Source organism: Marmota marmota, unplaced genomic scaffold (genome assembly GCF_001458135.2).
Source record: "Marmota marmota marmota unplaced genomic scaffold, marMar, whole genome shotgun sequence".
Taxonomy (NCBI): Eukaryota; Metazoa; Chordata; class Mammalia; order Rodentia; family Sciuridae; genus Marmota; species Marmota marmota.
In genome coordinates, this window is record NW_025999969.1 from 7,997,892 (window position 1) to 8,019,199 (window position 21,308).

Consider the following 21,308-nt stretch of genomic DNA (forward strand, 5'->3'; position numbering starts at 1 on the left):
ACACTGGTTTAGGAAAGAATATGGGCAATACTTTGGTTTACTTCAAAAAGCATCGTCCAATCAACATATAATATAATACTAATTGTAAATTTTCCAGTGACCACATTTGAAATTATACAAGACACAGGTAAAGATTATTTTAATAACATTTCATCTAAGTTTAAACATATATTACCCAACATGATATATTATTGCAACATATAATTAAATTATTAGCTCTTTTAAATTTGGTTATTTGTCTTTAAAATGATGGGTTTTAAAGATGATGAGTGTTTTACAATTATAGCCATCTTAGCATAGTTTTGATACATTTCAAATGGTCAACAGCCACATGTGGCCAGTGGCTACCATGTTGGACAGAACAATTTCAGAAAGTTCATGTGAAAATTTCCAAGAAGTTGAGTCAATAATTATAACCATCAGATGAAGTAAATTATGTGTAGACTGGTGAATGATAAAATATAAATAGATAAGATCATTGAGGATGAAGACAAAAATAAGAGAGAGATTATAGGTATATTCTTGATAAATATTCACATTTGCATAGGCAGGAGAAGAGATAAGTAGAGATGGGAAATATTATTAGAGGAATAGGGGAAGAAACAACAGAATCCAAAGAACACAAGATATCTAAGGACTGAAAAATGCAGAATAATCAACTGCAAAACAGTATAAGGAATAAAGAGAATGAAAATTTTAAAAAGTTATTCATTTAACTGTAAAGTATTGTGCTTACAAGACCAAGTTTAGCAAAAACTATTCTGTTCCCTGAATTTTAAAGTCCTTTGTAGTAATTTATAGTAACAAATGAAAAAGAATGTAAGAAAAGTACTGCACATGAGTTAAGTTCTTGAGATAGGAAGACTCTAGCACCCTTTTAAGGTATTTAGGAGTGAAAATAAAGTGATGCTCTAATAGCATGAGAATGTATAAGGATTAAGGCATGTTGTGCCTTTAAGACTGTCAGAGACCTGAGCATGTCAAAGAGCCAAGGGAATAGGAGAATGCAGATACATGGAAAATAAAAAATAAAAAATAGAATGCAGAAAAAGAATCCTAAAGTAGAGATGTGTTTCTCTTATTAATATAGGAAAAAATAAAGCTTAGTGGATATAAAAATATGAGAAAAACATAGTGAAAGGGAGAGGTAATAAGAATAGTTTCATTTTCTTTGAGCTTTCCAGGGTATAGGAAAGACAATCCAATTGTGGGGTAGCAATAACACTCAAAAGAAAAGTGGAAATCTATGTCAATGAACTAGAGTCAACTGAAAACAACAGTGGGAAGGGTGTTATAATATAATGGCATGAATTTGCTTTGAATCCTATTAGCAATTTTATTAATTTCTTTGTTTGCTCTCAATTACGTATAGGGACATATCCAACTTTAGGATATATTCTCCTCTGCCTGTATAGTAAATCCTATTCTTTTTGCTTTTTTTTTTTTTAGCATCTTCTAATGTACTTTACAAGAGATCTATTCATTATTTTTATTATATATTGTCTGTCTTTCGTCTTTCTCAGAAGATAGGCTTCTGAAGATAGGTTTATATTTCATGTGCCTCAAAAACTGACTATTTACAATAGGAGGTTCTTCATAAATATTTATCCAGTAAATTAATACTTGACTCTCTATTGAAACTTTCCCATAAACTTAAGCATAATGCTAAGTTTGTGATGATGCCATGTTTATACAAAATTATGTATTATCCTCTCCTTGAATATACCAATGATCTTAAGGACTCTTACTAACATTTAGTATAGTTTTAAAATTATTATGTTGAGAGTATAGGAAGAAGGTTATGATCTTACTTTAAAAAACAGCAAAACCTTTCTGTGCACAAACTGCATACTGTGAGCAGAATCGAGGTATGTATAGATAAGCATTAGGGAAAGAAATTTGTTTTTTTGTTTGTTTTTAAAATTTTTATTGTTGGTTGTTCAAAACATTACATAGTTCTTGACATATCATATTTCACACTTTGTTTCAAGTGGGTTATGAAATTTGATCAGAACTTGCATACTGTGACTCATTCAGAAAATTCACTAAGCACCTCTTCAGTGCCAAGAGCCAGGTTTGGAAATATGAGAAAAAAATAAACAAACAATTGCCTCTAATCTTAAAGGTCTCATTTTCCAAAAGTAAGGAGGGAGTTGTCGGAGAAGAACCAATGAAAACAGCAATAGAAAAAATTAAACTCAAAGAGAAAAATCAATAAGAACAGCAAATTCAACAACAGTTATGTATCAAGACCAAGCCTCTTAAAACCATTCCTCTACTGATTGGGAGTATTTTTAGTTTTATTATCCGTTAAAAGAAGCAGAGAGTAGGCAAGGAAAGGTCAATCGTCCTGTAAATTAGATTTTTGGGTTGAGTGCAACTGAGAAGTCTAGAATGGGTACCTTATTAATCCCTTGGCAGTTACATGCACGCTCTACTGAGAGCTGCCTCTTTTTTCTCTTGGGAAACTTCATCTTCTCCACACTGAAGCCATTCTGTGTTCATCCCTACTGCTGCTTTTGAAATGCTAATTACCACAGTAAAAATTACCATAATATAGCAAAAAATTGTAACTACAACAATGATAATAAAATGTGACTTGATATCCTTTATCTAGAAAGATAGTAAGTGGTATTATCAGTATCTATAATCCTGCATCTTGACATTGTCCTTTATGGTCATTTTTCTCTTACATTCCATACCTGCTGTGACTTCATTCAGTTTTTTTTTTTGACTGTTCAAGTACATGTGCATTATTCTATCATATTTGATATCCATTTCATCATCCATTAGTTTTCATGTATATTCATACACCTATAGTTTTACTAAATTTAACTGCCAATTATTTTATGTCTCAATTTATCCATTCATCTATCCATACATAGGTACCACAAAAATTATCTTGCAAAAGTTTAATTTATTTCCAGTTTAGCTATTTATACATACAATCTCAGAAGTATAAAGGTCATCTAAATCTAAATCTTTCCGCTTAAAAATGAGGAAACAAATATGCAGAATATTAAGTAATTTACCTAAAATCACTTACCTATTTGTGAAAAAGCCAGCTTTAGAAAATAATAAAATATATTGATAATAAAATATACTGATATTTGAATACCAAAACTCAATTTGAACAAATAAATTTGAATAAATAAATTCAAAGACAATTTGAATAAATAAAATATATTGATAATAAAATATACTGATATTTAAATAACAAAACTCAATTTGAACAGAGCATAAAATATTGGACATAAATTTAACAGTATGGAAAATATTTCATTCAAATGATCTAAACTATTTAGAATACTTTACCAGAATTTCTTTCCTTTTCTCAATATTTCAAACTAACACAAAGCCACTCTACAATTTTGCAAGAATACCTGATTGCAGTATTTCTCAGAGATGGCCATTATTCCTGTATCAAGAACAGTGCATTTCAAAACAACTTAATAAGGAAAATTGTCACAGGTTTACTATATGTTCTTCACCCTTCTCTTTACACTTTAAAGGATTTCATGAGCCCTTGAAAAAATGTTTCCCTCAATGACAAGAATTCTTCAAACACATCTTAAATGTGCAATTGATATTCATTGCTCAAAATCAGAATCATTTAACCTTTACATAATGAATCCAATCCCCCTTCAGTCTTCCTCCTTATCATATATAAAATGCTGTAATGGTATCATATTCATCATAATAAACACAAAATGAAGATATCTTAAAAATGTATGAATAAGAGGTGGATAAATGCACATTGCTATATAATAAAATGAAAGTATGTGAACAAGTTTACACAGATCAGCTGATAAACACAAAAGCTGGAAAACTGATGGCCAGTTCAAGTGCCTGGCAAAATCTGGTATAACTTGATCCTTAGCCAGAGATCACACATTTAATTTTCGTCAAACACCTAAAAAATTCATTTTCCATGAGTCCTATGAAGGTCATAGGATAACATTTTATGAATATGCATAATGTGGATACAACAAAAATAATAGACCTTGGAATCAGGAGAACATCTTCTTGACTGTTTCTGATTAGGTAGGAGGTCCCAGTCAACTCATTCATTCTGTCATGCATTTGTATACTCGTTACACACTTATCAGCATGTACTATGTGCTTGGGATTGTGTTAGGTGTTGGCAATACTCTGGTAAATAAGGGCCACATCACGTGCTAGAGCTCTGCCAGTAGCCCTAATAAGCTGTTTAGATTTTCAACTGAGATAAGAAATTATTAAAAATTTTAGCAGGAGGATAACATAATTTGGTTTGTATTTTACAAGGATCACATTTTGCTTTTTCTATACACAATGGACTACTGTAGATATAGGAGTGGAAGCCATTCCAAAACCACTTTCACAACTGTTACCTCATTAGTAAAGTAGATAGGGAAGGGCTCTTCACACCCTGGGTTTATTGAAGGATTAGAATTTGCTAAGTGGGAAAGCCCAGAGTATGGACACACACTGACAATGGACAGAGATAAAACAGTTCTCAATCCTTTCTCTACAACACAGCTGCATTTCAGGACCAACTCTACATTCACTCCGTTGGCCATCTTATATAAATATTGCACCCTGTGTTTAACAAGTCTCACAAATATATGAAAAGTTTGTACAATTTTATCTTTAAGGAGTGACAAGACACGATGTTACTGACACAGAAACCATCATTTCCTACTGGGTTATTTTATTCCTGAAATGTTATTATTATTCCATGATGTTTCAACCAAATTGAAATTTTATTTTTATTATTATTATTATTATTTTATTATTAATTTTATTTTTATTTTTATGTGGTGCTGAGGATTAAACCCAGGGCCTCACATGTGCTAGGTGAGTGCAGTACCACTGAGCCACAACCCCAGCTTCCCCAAATTGAAATTTTAAGCCATCTTTGTCATATTTTTAGTCATCATAATCATATCTTTTAAGTATCTCTAGAATTCATTCCTCCTATTTTAAACTCTAGTTAGCTAATTTTTAAAATATTTTTGGTTGTCAATGACCTTTATTCTATTTATTTATATGTGATGCTGAGGATCAAACCGAGTGCCTCACACATGCTAATCATTAAGTGCTCTACCATGGAGCCAAACTCTAGCCCCTCTAATTAGCTAATGTTTTGATTACCAAGCAGGTTTTATTTATTTACCCTATTAGTCCATTTTTCTAATTTATAAAAAAGTAGGCCTTTGTAGCTTTTATATACTCTGGGGCTTTGGACAATGAGATATGAAGATGACAAATCTTTAAGATTAGCCAAATTATTAAATTCATAGAGGAGCAGGATAAAGGTGTGAGGAACTAGATTCAATGCAGCATAGACACAGGATAAGGAAGTATCATGTACAATTTACTCCTGGCTCAGCGAGTGTCAGATAAATGTAACATTTGACCTGGCTCTTAAAGAATAAAGTTAATTCTTTATCTTATTTAATAATCTTTCTCTTCACTTTTTAGTACCAGTTCTAATGACCGAAAAATTTAATTCAATCCCAACAGCATAGTTTTGACCATTGTAAAAACTTCTACCCTTTTATGCCTAATCATAAAGTCTAGCTTATGCTATGGAATTCAAAGTCCTCAATATGATTCAGTCTTCTGTTCTTCATTTTCCACTATGGAGTTTCTCAATGTCCAGGACACACCACTATTGATGTTCAAGATTATGTTAGGTGGATAGCTATTATTATTTTTTTTAATTTTTAAAAATATATGACAGCAGAATATATTACAATTCTTATTACACTATAGAGCACAATTTTTCATATCTCTGGTTGTATACAAAGTATATTCACACCAATTCGTGTCTTCATACATGTACTTTGGAAAATAATGATCATCACATTCCACCATCATTTATAACTCCATGCCCCCTCCTTTCCCCCTCCAACCCCTCTGCCCTATCTAGACTTCGTCTGTTCCTCCCATGCTCTCTCTCTCTATCCCATTATGAATCAGCCTCCTTATATTAAAGAAAACATTTGGCATTTGATTTTTTGGGATTGCTGACTTCACTTAGCATTATCTTCTCTAACTCCATCCATTTACCTGCAAATTCCATGATTTTATTCTCTTTTATTGCTGAGTAATATTCCATTATGTATATATGCCACAATTTTTCTTTTATCCATTCATCTATTAAAGGGCATCTAGGTTGGTTCCACAGTTAAGCTATTGTGAATTGTGCTGCTATAAACATTGATGTGGCTGTGTCTCTGCAGTATGCTGTTTTTAAGTCCTTTGGATACAGACCAAGGAGAAGGATAGCTGGGTCAAATGGTGGTTCCATTTCTAACTTTCCAAGAAATCTCTAAACTGCTTTCCATATTGGCTGCACCAATTTGCAGTCCCACCAGCAATGTATGAGTGTGCCTTTTCCCCCACATCCTCGCCAACACTTTTTGTTGTTCGTATTCTTAGTACTAATAGTTTTAGACATATTTAGTGTTCATTAGTAAAAATATCCTATCAAGCCTGAAAGCTTAGAATAATTGAATCAAAAAGGGGAAAAGTTAACATAAAGGTAATTAAATTAAAAAATAAATAACAATGAGTGGTTGTATTTGGCATGAGGTAAAATAAGTGAACACTCAGGGCAAAAATGTGATGCAAATATTCAAACACTAAAGTTTGGAAAACACCACCATGATAGATGGTCTTGGAATAATCATCATCCAGCTCCACCTGAGAACACTGCAAGTGACTTTGAATATACATGGCATTTTTATAAGTCTGCTCAGCCACTTCTGGCTGGAATGCAGACTTCCTCCAACGTTGTCACCTCCTTCAACGTCTTATGTTTTTATTATATTGCTTTCTATATATCCTTCATGGATTAAAATACCTCTTGATAGAGTTGTCATGCCTACAGCACTGGGAACTCCATGAGAAGAAATTTATCCTGGAAAATCTCTGATTTTCTGTTGTGATCAAAGGGCCTGCTTACTTTTCCCAGTGAGTGAATGAACGTCACAGTACAATGTAGATGCCTGGTAACTGTGCTGAATGGAATTGAATTGATCAGGCCATGGAAGAGCCAATTCCCTCAAGGACTCCATTGTTAAATGTCATTTCAGATTTAGCAAAGATGAATCATGGCTTCTGAAAGACCATGTTTAAAATAAGCATCTGTTGCCTGGGAACAGAGTGAGTCCCGCTGACAAAGTTTTATGGATTATTTTATCAAATTAGCTCATATCAGCAAGAAACCCTATGAATGTGAGATAGAAAAAGAGAAAAAAACAAAAGAGAGGTCATCATCATGATGATGGTCGTTTGTATGGAATTTTACCATTTCCATATACATATTTCACCTCAGGCTTCTTGTGTCCATATGACAGGTATTATTATTATTGTTGTGTTTATTCCCATATTTCACTGAAATAATACAAATAAAGTTAAGACCAGCACTGACTGTCTTCATGCTGTCCTTCCTTTTTTTAAAAAAGAAAGATGGATTTTCATCTTTTAACTTAAATTATCTTAATTCACAAATTATAATTATTTTAGGATAAAATTTTAGATCAAGAAGAAAACCAGTCCTTTTTGTGTGAGAAACTCTCTATTCATAAATATCATCTCCCATCAACTCTTCTCTTTGTTGAAACATTCATGCAGTTCACTATGTGAAATTAGTTTTGAAAATTAAAGTTAGTTTTAAGGTTATTCTCTTTAGCTATTTTTTAAATTATACAAATGTACATTCTGTGAGATGAAAGTTGTTTTAATGATTAAAGACTAATTCTAAATATTTGATATATATAAATGATCACTTTTATCTCAAAGCTTGTTAGGAAAAGAAAATTTTTAGAACATTTCACAGAGGAGTGTGTAAATTTTCCCCGACTCTTCTTCTCAGAGATGAGCATAGGTGAAGTAAGTTTTCATAGCACCAAGTACATTTCTTTTAAGTCAAAACTATAAAGGAATCATGGGTCAAAGGAATATTCCATTATCGAAAAGGAAAGTACTCAGAAAAAAAAGTATTGCTTTTTTCTTTATTAAAATCTAGAGTGAACTTACCTGTCAGGGTTATCAGAATTCAATCAAGGAAATAGACTACCTGGGAATATTAGGGAATAAGGGCTTTGCTGTAGGGCTAGATGTCACAGGATCTGAGAAAGAGCTGGGCATCAAGGTTTAGAGTGGAGGGGCTGGAGGATCAGAATAAGGATGCTAAGCTGCCTTCCTGAAGCTCTGACAGTAGGTACATGGTGAGGCATTTGTGGGAATCTAAGCCAGGTATGTCTGTTTATGGGTGTGTGGTCCAGGCAGGCAACTGATAGAAAGTGCATGGAATTCTGTCACCTTTGCATTTTCTGGTAAGCCCAGGTCACAGTGGCTGAAAAAGGACAGCTGTCAGAGAGAATTTTACATAAAGCAGTGATAAGTGAAAACAGGCTGAAACCCACAGGCTGCATGCATTTAACCATTGTGACCTTCAGAGAGAAGTGACTTCTCCTTCACCTCTTCCTTCCATATCTTATGTGTAGTTTTGGTCAGCTCTGACTTAGAAGCATGCAGAAAAGGAATTCTAGAAAATGAATTACCTGTTCAGTCAAGTTGACTCCAAAAATTAAAAAATAAAAAATTGAACTCAAGTTTCTTTGAAGCATCAGTGTATCAAAGTCATTAAGTGAACAGAATGTATGTTTTGGAGAAATTCTGATTCTAAAATATTTTGGATGGAATCCAATTTCTAAAACTAGAAAAATATTAATTAAGCATTTATTGTAGTTGACAATATTTAGAAACCAGATAGGAAGATTGACATCAGAATCTCACCTACACATCTGTATAACAAAAATCCACAGTAAGTAAGACAACATAATTATGTATGAATTATGTAATATGCTTTCTCAAGTTCGTTGCATTGGAATAATCTTAGCGGATCTCTCAGTTTATCTATAACAAAGGGTCAGCCTTCATTAAGTAAAATAGGTCTGAATTTTCACCATGGAAACTAGAAACAAATAAAGCCTAAAATAATCAGAATCCAAAAGTACTAAGTGGCAATGTCAACTCACCTGAAAAATATCACTTGTTTATTCTTTAAAGTCTTAACTTAGATAAGTTAAGATAGTCTTTAATCCATCCATCAGGTCACTGAATGTAAAAACACTAAATGGATTGTTTGATTTCAGAAAAGGAACCAGAAATCACTCAAGAACAGTGAACTTGGGGGGATGCTACAGAAAGAAGCTTCAGGCAGCTGGACTGACACAAAAGAAGAGCACTGATCATTCTTTCCTGCCATAAAAATGGAATCAAGATGAAGGCAACAGACCTCTAGAGGATGCTTTGGTCAAGATCAAAATACTCCACCGAATTATCCCCTAATAAAAACATTGTGTATGATTCCTGGAGCTACTTCCTCTCAGCTCTCAGCACTGCCTTATCCAGTTTTTCAAATGTTTACTTAATCCTACTTTTTAGATGCTCTGCAAAAAACCATTCCTTGAATAAATGGAAATTGTCACCATGCTAGGTAATGAATTTGTAAAGATGGATATAACATAGTTCTTTTAAAGTTCTTGCTGGGTCCACTTAATAAGCTCTCTTATGAACTAGAAGAGCAAGATGATACAGTGCCCTCCAAAACATCTCAAATAGCTGTTAATCTCCAAGAGCCACTTTAAATTACCTAAGGATGAAAACAAAACAAGAAAAAAAAACAGAAAGAGTTGAGGAAGACCAGAAGAGGGAGTAGAAAAAGGAGGCCAGAAAAGGGAAGTGAAGGAAGAAAAGGAGAATATGTTTAGAGGTGTAACTGAAAAATATCAGTTAGAAAAGGCAAATATTTTAAATATATATGTATATGTAATTCTAATTTCTTTTGTATATATAAATTCTAATTTTTGGATGGTAATTTCTGAAGGTCAATTTAATTATCAGTGATGTTTTATTTTATTTAGTCCTTATTTCACATTACTATTTTACTCTACTTCTTTATATAATCATTTTAAAATTTTGAAATGTTTAATATCACTCCTTATATTTTCTTTTGCACTATGTTTCTTGGTTTTATGTATTTATGTATATTATTAAATTAAATGAATGATGTCCTCTCCAATGAAGGGCACCCACACAGTCAATTATTCTTTCTTGACACAAACAAATGGCAGTCAACAAACTTTTTCCTTATGAATATGCACTGAAATTGGAGACAGATAGACCTAAAGTGGCTTGACTGCATCCTAAGTATCCTCTAGTATCATAAGAACACTGACACATTGATTTCTCTAACGGCTAACAGCCTCCAATCCCATTTCATGCTGTTTTATGAAATGAGAAACTTACAATGACCAAATATGCCCAAATGCATGTATTTGTTATGGCTCTTCACAATGTAATGACTGCATCTCTTGTTAACCATTACCTCTTTATATGTGTAAACTATGTGGGTTCAATTGAACTGTTGTCCAGGATCTACCCTTTCCTGACTGTGGATCTATCCTTTACTGACTTCTAGCAACTCACTGTTATTTTTTTATCTTCATTTTTTCATGGCAATACTCACTGAGCACATACTCTTTACTTTAAGTCTGTATCACCTGATATATGTTTCTTCACTGGAAGGAGAATCACCATAATACGCTCTGAAGATGTTATTCAAAGTGACAGGTGGACCCTGCCCTCAGAGAACTCTTGGAAATTCAGGGAAGTCTTCTCTAAGAAGGAGAAATTTAATTTTCAATCTATAAAGAATTGGTTAGTTAAAATTTAAAAAGCAGAAAGACATGCAGCTCAGTGGTAGAGGGCTCACCTGCCTTGATGCAGCAGGCTCTGAGTGTAATCTCTAGCATTGCTAAAAATAAAAAAAATAATAATTAAAATTAAAATTTTTTTTTAAAATGAAGGAAAGCAAGATAATTTGGGGGTTTGGATTAGAGGACAAAATGGAAGGTAGTCTACATAGAAGCCAAACAATAAATTCAGCAGACTTAAAGAGAACCATTCTCAAGTCAGAATCCTGTGAGGGAAAGCTGTGCATAAAATGACATTAAAGAGACAGAGGTGTTAACAGGAGACCCAGAGAAGCAGGAAGGTGGTGCCAAACCACTTTGGGCACTGCCACACATGAAAAGCACTTGATTAGAGAGAAATCTGTATGGATAGTAAGAGAATATTGAAACATTATACAAGCAACATGTGTCACTTCTTCATCCTGTATTTCTTCTAAATCTGTGTATCTGTTAAAGTAGCCACTCGCTGTGTGTGGCTACTCACAGCTTGTGCAATGGCTAATATGAATTGAGATATGCTAGACATATAAAAAATGCCAATTCGTAAAGTCTTGGTATGTAAAATAACTTACTAATAATCTTATATTCATTATATGTTGAAATTATCACATTTTAGTAAATTGTGTTAAATATTGTATTAAATATTGATTTTATCTATTTCTTGTTATCCTTTTAATATGGCCACTTGAATATTTAAAGTTACATATGTGACTCCCATTGTTTACTTATTGGACTGTTCTGTTCCTTTTCATTTGCTTCCTGGGTAACCAGAGAAAACTGAAGATTCATCTGGAAAGAAGATTTATTTTTATTTTTTCTAATTACTTACACATGACGTAGAATGCATTTTGACTCATTCATTCTTCTGATTGTACATGATGTGGAAGACTGTGTAATCACATATGCACATAGGGTAATAATTTCCAATTCATTCCATGGTCCTTTTTACCCCCAAATCCCCTCCCCTCTTTTCACTCCCCTCTGTTTAATCCAAAGTATCTTTATTCTTCCCCAGCCCTCCCCCCCCTCAATCCGGCCTTATTATGACTTAGCATCTGCATATCAGAAAAATCTTTGGGGCTTTGGTTCTTTGGGATTGGCTTCTCCACTTAGCATAATGTTCTCCAGTTCCAAACATTTACTGAAAAATGCCATAATTTCATTCTTCTTTAAGATTGAGTAATATCCCATTGTGTATATATCTACCACATTTTCTTTATCCATTCATCTGTTGAAGGGCACCTAGGTTGGTTCCATAGTTGAGCAAATTGAGTAAATTGAGATGCTATAAACATTGATGTAGATACATCACTGTAGTATGCCAATTTTAAGTCCTTTTGGTATAAACTGAGGAGTGGGATAACTGGGTCAAATGGTAGTTCTATTCCAAGTTTCTGAGGCATCTCCATTCTGCTTTCTATAGTGGTTTCATCAATTTTCAGTCCCACCAGCAATGTATGAGTGTTCCTCTTTCCCCACAACCTGACCAACATTCATTGTTACTGTATTTTTGATAATTGCCATTCTGACTGTAGTGAAATGAATTATCAGCGTAGCTTTCTTTTGCATTTCACTAATTGCTAGAGATGTTGAACATTTTTTCATATATTTGTTGATCAATTTTATTTCTTCTACTGTGAAGGTCTGTTCAGTTCCTTTGCCCATTTATTGATTGGGTTATTTGTTTTTTTGGTACTAAGTTTTTGGAGTTCTTTATTTAACATGAAATTAATGCTCTAAGATGCATGTGGCAAAGATTTTCTCCCATTCTGTAGGCTCTCTCTTTACATTATTGATTGTTTCCCTTGCTGTGAAGAAAGTTTTTAGTATGATCATCTCATTTATTGATTCTTGATTTTAGTTCTTGCACTATAGGAGTCTAGTTATGGTATTCAGTTCCTAAGCCAACATGGTAGAGATTTGGGCCTACTTTTTCTTCTGTTAGGTACAGGGTCTCTGTTTTAGTGCCTAAGTTCTTGATCCACTTTGAGTTGACTTTTCTGCAGGGTAGGAGTTAGGGTTTTTATTTTATTTTCATATAGATTTCCAGTTTTCCCAGCACCATTTGTTGAAGAGGCTGTCTTTTCTCCAATGTATGTTTTGGCACCTTTTTCTAGTGTGAGATAACTGTATTTATGTGGGTTTGTCTCTGTGTCTTCTATTCTGTACCATTGGTCTAACTGTCTGTTTTGGTGCCAATACCATGCCATTTTTGTTACTAGGACTCCGTAGTATAATTTAATTGCTGGTATTGTGATGCTGGAGTGAAGATTTTTGATGACCAAAATAGGCAATTTTCTTCTTATTAAACTTGAACCTTGCAGAAGATCACATACAACCCTGAGCTGATTCCAACTAGATTCCCAGGGGAAAAAAAATCATGTAGATAGATTATATACTATATTGACTTTAGGAGAGCAGTTTAGAAGATTATGTAGGAGTTAAAATATATGCACATATTCTATTATATATTAGCAAGATATGTGCTCAGCGAAGACTCCCACACACCACTTAGAATACTAGCTTAAATTTTTCCACTAGTAAAGTAACTCTGAATAAAGAAAAGGGGAAAAAATAATAACTAGCAGTAGTACAGTGAATGCCACATACTCCAGTAAAATGGCAAGGAATGTTTTCCATGAGTGTCTTTAAAAATTGTCTTGTCAGGATTCTTTTCTTAGATATGGACATTTAAAGAAACCCATTACATCTTATTAACATTTTATAATTGATCTTTTTCATATTGGAAACAATTTAATGAACTTTATTAAATTCTGTTGTGTGCCAACACAGCTGAAAAACCTACATTCCTGGCCTTCAAGGACCTTTCAGTCCAATAGAGGAGATTGATGCACAAAGACAGAATGAAAATGGTTGAAGAAAATATAAAGTTACCTCCCAGATTAAAAAAATATATATTCTTTGTGTGATAAAGTGTATCTGTTTTATTACCTATATTATCTATATTTATTCTTAATAACCAGATAGATGACTGCTTACTGTCCAGAAAAACTTTAGTTATATTTACAAACTGTTTCATATGACCTAAATATTGATACAGACTCTTAATTGAAATAATGAGTGTATATACATTCTTTATTTTTTAAAATAAAAGGAACAGTGTACTTTATTTATTTCGTTTTAGTCAGATGGGATATAAATTCTCATTTTTCTGAGTATACAGGTTGCAGAATCACAATGGACATACAGTCACATATATACACACAGTAATAATAATGTCTGTTTCATTCTACTATCCTTTCTATCTCCCCATACCCTCCCCTCCCCTTGCATCACTTCTCTCTACCTAATCTAGGGTAACTCTATTCTTTTTTATTTTTCATCACATCTTCATACATGTATTTTGTATAACAATGAGGGTCTCCTTCCACCATCCATTCAATTCCCCTCCTCCCTCTCTTTCCCTCCCATCCCTCTTCCCTATGTAGAGGCAATCTTTTTCCCATGCTCTTCCTCTCTTCCCCATTTTGAGTCACCCCCCTTATATCAGAGAAGACATTCAGCATTTGTTTTTTTGGGATTGGCTAACTTCACTTAGCATAATCTGCTCTAATGCCATCCATTTCCCATACAATCAATCAACAAATATAGGAAGAATGCTCATCATCTCTAGCAATCAGAGAAATGCAAATTAAAACTACTCTAAGATACCATCTCACTCCAGTAAGAATGGCAGCCATGATGAAGACAAACAACAATTGCTGGCGAGGATGCGGGGGGCGAGGGGGGGGGGAAGGTACACTCATACATTGCTGGTGGGACTGCAAATTGGTGCAGCCAATTTGGAAAGCAGTATGGAGATTCCTTGGAAACTGGGAATGGAACCACCATTTGACCCAGCTATTCCTCTTCTTGGACTATACCCAAAGGACCTAAAAACAGCATTCTACAGGGACACAGCCACATCAATGTTTATAGTAGCACAATTCACAATAGCTAGACTGTGGAGCCAACCTAGATGCCCTTCAATGGATGAATGGATTAAAAAATGTAGTATATACATTCTTATTGGAATTTTATATTTCATAATTATTATGCAGATATCAGAGACTGCTGGGAGCCATTAGCCAAGTAGGTATGACAATTTCCTTGCCAGCGTACCCCATGTTGCTGACATTTTGCAGTGACATTGAATGTAGTTGACCTTGCTCAAGGACCAGGGCGGATTAGGGTGTTCCCGGTTTAACATAATCGGGTTTAGGGCGTTCCCAGTTTAGGTTCCAGGTTTAAGGTTTAAGATTATTCCTGCTGGGAATAGGGCGTATCCTGCTGCCTGAGTTCCCCTTGAGTTCTCACGGGATTTAGACAGTATATTTTGGGAGACAGAAGCCCAGTGAAGGTGAATTTGGGAGAGAACGTGGATTTTGGGCAGAGAACGTGGATTTCCCCAGAACGTGATTGTAGACGGCTGGTGTGAGTTCGGGAATAAAGAGTTGCTGTTTGAATCTACAAGCTGTGTGGTGGCTCGTGATTTTGTGCCCAGCCAGACTGCGGCAAGAGACATAATGTATTTTCCAAACACTTTGAGTCTTAACTGATTTTGCAGACTTACCTAGTTAGTATGGTTCCAAAAAATCATGTATAAAGAGTGTTATTTATTTACAGAGGAAGTATATGAATAGCAGTCACTGTAGACTTTCTCTCAGTGCCCCATTTACTCTAAGATATGCTGTAGATTTTGCTGAGGAAAAGAAGGCCTGATATTTTGACACTAAGCACTTTCTCTCAGTGGCCACTCTTGTTTATTCTGAAGCACTAAATGGTTACTATAGCTTCTAGCACGACCTTATAATAAACTTTGAAAATGTCCAGTTAAAGGTCACTTTATATTTTTTGCCAAATTTTTAAATCTGAATCAGTAGACTAACTGTAATGTCTAATTAGCTATTCACATCTTCTTTACTCTTAAAAATATTTCAAATGCTATATTTTAAAAATCATACAATGTCGTATTTTATATTCAGGTTGCAACTGGGTTGGATGGAAACATTTCACTTTTCCCTTACAGGATTGCAGAGTATTGGAGTATTTTTTCATTATATTTCCATTTCTCCTGGGCTTTAAATTTTCATTTGGAAGGGGCCTTTGAGGAAAGAAGGAAGAGACTTTCATTCAGGAAACTGGTGAGACAAGATAATTATGATGTAAATAAGATCATTAAATTTTGGAGTTTTAAAGGATATCATTGGGTAACATGGATTAATATGGGTCACTCTGTTTTCAACACTGAGTGAAACTTGGACAAAATGCTTAGGGAGCTCTTTGAGGTCTCTGAAGAGTAGTTAGTAGACTAATTGAAAAGAAACTCTGAATTCAGTTATCCATGAATCAGTGGTGACTTTTCTTCTAATGTTCCCCAACCAACACAGCATTGAACATAAAAGGGTTGATGAAGCTCAGGAGAAACCATCTAGGTTCTCCCCAAGGAGTAAGAAAAGGAACTCATAATATTCAGGGGAATGCAGAAATCATCCATCATCCATCATCATATCCCTTCCTCTTTTTTCATTCTGTGGCCAGATCTTAAGTAATCCTGTGGCTTGACTGGAGTTCACAGGAGCTCAAACTCCAAGTGTATGGAGTCTATCTTTCAACTACTTTCAATAGAGGAATTGTGGTTCCAACAAAGTAGGGATGGCCAACCATAACTGTTAGTTTTTGTCCAACTTGTCCTTCTACTGTGTGGCTGTGAGTATAGATATACCTCAAAATGGCACTAAATAATTAAAACATTGGCTTCCTAGTGGAAGACAAAAGAGAAGAATCCCCAAGGAACTGTAATTCATGGGAGATTCTGAAGAAGAAACTAAGGAAATCAACTCCAAATTTTTTTTTATAAACTTTGTACTCATTCCCAAACTTATGTCCATGTGAATCTGATATTTTTCAGCATATAAAAGAAAGAACTGAGTAGATATGCACTGCTCATGTCTGAGACTGGCCACTAGGTGGCACATACACTGGATTGATGAAATCAGATGCTCTCAACTTGTGATTACATCTTGATAAACCCATCATTAGATGAAAATATAAGAAGCAAAAACTGTACTTAATGAACCTAACCTCCAAAAATTTTAACTTAACAACATAGTACACAGAAGAGTATTAGCTATTTTCCCTCATGGTTTCAAAGGTGACAGGGAGCTGTGGCTTACTACCATTGCCCAGCATTGCAAGAGTCATCAGAGAGTAAATTGATACACTGCTAGTTAGAGAACAATCAGAATCCAAATTTTAAGTGTGATTTCTAGTGAATGAGTATTGTTCTTACATCATTATAAAGTTAAAAAAAAAAAGTAAAACCAAGTCAGGAATCATGTGTAGGACTATAATTCATTCAAAATTATTTTGGCACTGTAACCACAGTACAAAGGAAGCAAGTTAGAATTCAAGTGAAACTAACCAGCTTGACTTCTTACTAAAACAAATGTGTCAAAATCCTCCTTAAGATTTAAAGAAGACTCAAAGTCTCACAATGTAATATAGTATTCAAAATGTCCAAGATACAATAAAAAATTACTTAGTATATGAGCTGTCAGGAAAATCTCAACTTGCATAGGAAAAGTCAATGGATGCCAATGTGAAATGACAAAAATTCTGTAATTATCTTACTCTTGAAATCAAAGGAGAAATAGAAATGTCTCCAAAAATGGAAAATATAAAGGAAAATGAAATAGAGAATTTGGGAATGTATAAGAATGTAGCAACAAATCTCATTACTCTGTTTTAATCAGAATGCATCAATAAAAATATATAAGTAAAAAGGACATACCAAATGGAAATCTTAGAACTATAAACAAAATGATAATACCAACAGCAAAATTCTAAAAACAAAAGTACAAACAAAATAAAACAAAACTGTTTCTTGAAAGACTCAGAGCAGACTGAAGATGACAGAGAAAAGAGTCAAGGATTTCTAAATTGATCAGTGAAAATGATTCCATCTAAACAAAAGAAAAAGTGAAAAATTGAAAAGACCCCTCAAGATCTGTGGGATAACAACAACAACAACAACAAATTCTAGCATTAATTAGTATCCAAGAAGAGAAGCAAAAGTGTTGTGCAGAAAAGAATTTTTAAAAATAATAGATTTTAGCTATTTGGTGAAAGAACTTGACCTACAGGTAAGCTCAGTCAATGGTAAATAGGATAAACTTAAACCAATCCTTTCACATATTCATGATAAACTGCTCACAATTAAAGACAAAGAAAAATCCTGAAAGCACCCAGAGAATAGAGAGATGTGGTACAAATCAGAGAATAATTATGGAAGCCAGAAGGAAGTAGTACATTTTAAAGTGTTGAATAAAAAAGAACCATCGATCCAAAGTTCTATACCCAATGAACATATCCCTTAGGAATAAAGTGGAATAAAAACACTTTTTTATAAAGAAAAAACAAAGTGTTCATTGCCAGCAAACTTCCTCTAAAGGAATTGCTAATGAAAGTTCTTCAGGCCAAAAGGGAATAAGACTAGACGAAAACTAGCGACATCAGCATTGAAGGAAGAACAACAATGATGACAACAAAAAATGGCAAACAACTCATTAAAAAATATGTTGTTTTCTCCTTGAGTTCTTCAAAATATTTGAAAATTGAAAGCAGAAATTATAACATAGATGGAAAACAGCACATAGAGTTAATATAAATAAGAAGCTTGACAGATCTTTATGGTGCTAAACTTTCTACATTTAACCCAAAGTGGTAAAATATAAATTTTAAGTGACTGTAAAACTGAAATATGCACATTGCAATTCCTAAAGAAACTACTTAGCAATCAAAAAGAATTCAGGTAAAGGGAAACAGTGAAATAAAAATATAAGAGGGAATTAACAGATGAAATAAACAGAAAGCAAATAATATAACAGTAAACCATGATGCAAACATAACCATAATTACATTAAATGCAAATGGTTAGATTATACATATTAAAAGACAAAAATCTTCAGGCCTTGTGTTCCAGGATTCATCCCTATCTTGGTGTAACTGGCAGGTTGTGGAACTTTTAAGTGGTGTACAGTGGAAGGTCTTAAGATTATTGTTGTCATGCCTCTGAGGGGATAATGGGTCCCCTGCCCCTTCCTCAAAATCTCTTTCACTTCCTGAGTGTGAATTGAACAGTTTGTTTCTGCCATTATGTGCTGGTTTTTTTTTTAGAATCCCCCAAACAATGGGGTCAACTGAGCATGAGTTTTAACCCTCAGAACTCTAAGCCAAATAAACCTTTTCTCTCTATAAGTTGATTATCTAGGACATTCATTATTGTGATGGAACGTTGACTATTATTATTATAATAATAACATGTAAAGAGATTTATTATGAAGAATTGGCTCATGCAATTGTGGAGGCTGGAAAGTTCCAGATTTGACAAATTTAAGCTGGACACTCAGGAAAGCTGGTGGCACAATTAAAAACTCAGCAATAGATCTACGAACCAGGAGACACAATAATGTAAATCCAGCACAAGGTAGGAGGAGACCATGATCCAGCTCAGAAGCAGGCAGGAAGCAAAAGGGGCAAGTTTCTCCCTCTTCCACCTCAATGGGTTGTATGCTGGCCACCCATATCGGGGATAGCAGTCTACTCTACTGAGTAGCGCAGATTCAAATTTTAATCTTATCTGGATTCATTCTCACAGCCATACCCATAAATAGTTTAGTCTAGATATATTGTGTCCCAGGCGAAAATATTTGCAAAATGAACCTTTGCAATGGGTCTGGCCCACTGTCTAGTCTCCTTCTACTGGGACAAAAATGGATCTAGCTTCCCCAGGATTTTCCTGGAGGAGTTGTTTGCATTCTGACAAAGACAGAGAAAGTGAACGAGTACCCAAGAGCCCATTCTTCCGGCATATATTCCTTATATTCAGTAGGGTTCTGAGTCCTGGAAATGTGGACAACCTGCACTATATTTCTAACATTTCCTCCCAGATCACTGTGACACATCAAGCGGATTTATGAGACAAGATGTGTTTCTGCTGGAAAAAAATGTATATATAAGAAAAGGGACTGAAGCCATGCAGAGTAAATAGACTTGACTAATTAAAATACAGAAACAAACACCATTGAGTTATCTAGCCTTCATGATCACACATGGATTTCACTTCTCTTTCTTGTGATTGGATCAGACAGTGCATATGGAATAGAGGAAGTGTCGTATGTTGTCTCTTTGTTTCTAGGGTACAGTCCTGGACACAGGAAAAAAGATCAGGGTGACAATATTGTTTACAAAGGACAGTGTGCACTGAGTGAATGTGTGAAGAATCTACTGTAACAATTAAATATTGAGAATGGGTGTTATGATCCAAAGAAATAGATCAAATTAAGCATGGGATAAAAGACATATCAGACAGGACCACACTATCAGGGGAAAGTGAACTCTTTTCCAAGTAACAGAGAAATTTGTGATAACATATTCATCCTAAACAAAGAGGCACTGTGAACACTGACAGCAGAAGCAAGAAATAAAGCTGGTTTTCTATAAAGGTCTAAATCTTTAATGGATACCTGAAATGATTTTGAAGGCCACTGTTTTAAGACAGAACTTATCAGCAGCCACATTTATTAGCATCATCCAGAGCCATATATTTTGTGCATAAAGTAAGCACTTGTGTAAGGAGGTTTGTTTCTTAAACAAACATTTTTCTGGTCTCAGAAAAAAAATTGTCCTTGAATCAGCTTGAAGATTCAGGCAAGAGACTAATATAAGGCTAAGTACCATATCAAGAAATCTTTAAATACACCACTATCCCATTTCTAAAGTATTATGCAATATGCTATAATACAGCGGGGACATTTCAGAAATTTAGCACCAATATCACCTGTTAGTCAAATTATCTAGTTACATCAGAAAAGAAGTCTTCAACTCATAATCTTTCTGAATATTTACAACCTATGAGTTCTTTTGGAAGTTGGTATAATCCAGCCTTGAATAGTCACTAAATATTAGCCATAATCTCTTAGTTTATTTAGTTGAATGATTTCCAACACCTAAATATGAGAATCACTTCTCTTTACTCTAAACCAATTACATCAGGATTTCTTGGAATGAGAGTTGACCCTTAGTATATATTTCAAAAGTTCTGAGATTACTGTAATATACAGTCAAGCTTAAGAACCAATGAATATATGCTAAACAAGAATAGAGATTAAAATCTATATGTGAACTATACATGATAACTATATTGGAATTGAAATAATCAATTACTTTTTGTTTGCTTACATAAATAGGAATATCTGAAATGAAATCAGCTTCCTCAAATTGTCATGGTTTAGGTATGAGGTGTTCCCCAAAATCTCACATGAGAGAAAATACAAGAAAATTTAAAGGTGGAACGATTGGATTATGAGAACCTTAACCCAATCAGTGAATTAATCCTCTGCTAGGAATTAACTGAGTGGTCACTGAGGGCAAGTAGGGTGTAGCTGGAGGAGGTGGGTCATTGGGGGCATGCCTTTGAGGTATAGTTTTGCCCCTAGCAGTAGAGTCATCTCTCTCTGTCTCTCTCTCTCTCTCACTCACTCTTCCTCTGTT